The 1,498-nt window shown below is 43.0% G+C and overlaps 1 protein-coding gene across 2 annotated transcripts in view; it reads right to left on the bottom strand.

Moving 5' to 3' along the window:
* Emc9 (ER membrane protein complex subunit 9) overlaps positions 1–1,498 on the bottom strand; it is a 4,305-nt gene that overhangs the window by 1,566 nt on the left and 1,241 nt on the right. The window lies entirely within an intron of this gene.

The following is a 1,498-nucleotide window of genomic DNA, read 5'->3' on the forward strand; positions in this document are numbered from 1 at the left end:
ACTCAGGAGGCAGAGGCAGGCAGATCTCTGGGTTCGAGGCCAGCCTGGTCTACAGAGTGAGTTTCAGGACAGCCAAGGATACACAGAGAAATTCTGTCTTCAAACCCCCCCCCAAAAAAAATTAAAAATAAAAAGCATAAGATATGTATGAAAATGCCTCAGTGGAGCCAATTACTTTAAATGCTAACTTGAAGTCATTTCGGCCATCCCTGGGAGCCACCGTGAGGTTTGGCTGTGTCTGCCCACCTTTCTGGGGCCCGAGTCAGAAAGGCAAAACTTTTTTTTTTTCTTCTTACTTTTCAGCTGCTGCCCAGATCCTGAGTGTGCTTTTTCTGATGCCCTGTGCTTCCTCTGAAGCTGGCCTGCTTGTCTGCGATCAGTCTGTCCTCTGTGCTCGTCTACAGGGTACGGGGTTTTTCCCTTCCTTCCTCTCTTCTCCGGAAAGCACAGCTTGTTTCCTCTGAGTCTTGCCTTTCTTTTCAACTCTAATAAAACCATCCTTGGGGGTTGTTGGTTTTTTTTTTTTTTAAACGTACTTTTAAATATAATTTATTTTTATTTTCTGTGCATTGGTGTTTGGACTGCATGCATGTCTGAATGAAGGTGTTGGATCCCTGGAGCAGGAGTTACAGACAGTCGTGAGTTGCCATGTGGGTGCTGGGAATTGATCCCGGGTCCTCTGGAAGAGCAGCCAGTGCTTTTAACTGCTGAGCCATCTCTGCAGCCCCTGTCATTGAGTTTTTAAAATTCTTTTATTAATAAGACTAAGAATCCCCAAAAGGGGACCCCAGTTCCCCCTTGTCATCTGGCCACTGTGGTCAAAACAGACCCAGACCCACGTGACACTGCTTGGCATCCACCTATAATGGCGGACTTTCAGAGGCCCTCCCAGCATCTGTTTCATTGTGTATGCACAGCTTCAAGAGGTTTATGCAGCTCGTCACAGATGACCTTAAAGTACAAAGGGGTCAGTGGTAGGCAAGACCACACCTTGCTCCTGACTGCTTAGATGTGGATACCCCTGTCCCTTTATTTAAACTTCACTCTCTCTTCAGGACCCAGAAGACAGGTTTGGGAAGAATACCAGTGCCTTACTAGATCTCTTTGTCCCTCAGTCTAGCATGCTCATATTAAATATATTTTTTCTTCTTCCTGCTATTAAAAATATATTTTTTTTTTAGCTGGGCATGGTGGAACACAACTGTAGTCACAGCACTCAGGAGGCAAAGGCAGACGATCTCTGAGTTCAAGTCCAGCCTGGTCTCCAGATCAAGTTCTGGGACAGCCAGAGCTCCACAGAGAAACCCTGTCTCAAAAAACAAATAATATAATTAAAAAAAATTTTTTTTACTGTAATAAGACCTCTGAAATTAAAAACTGAGATAATTTCGATGTTCACTGCAATAACTAAGTTACGGTTTGTCCATATTCTTCTTCTTCTTTTTTTTTTTTTTTTTTTTTTTTTTATATGCTAAAAATCAATACAATGCTTTCATGG

This window comes from Mus pahari, chromosome 8 (assembly GCF_900095145.1).
Source record: "Mus pahari chromosome 8, PAHARI_EIJ_v1.1, whole genome shotgun sequence".
Classification (NCBI taxonomy): domain Eukaryota; kingdom Metazoa; phylum Chordata; class Mammalia; order Rodentia; family Muridae; genus Mus; species Mus pahari.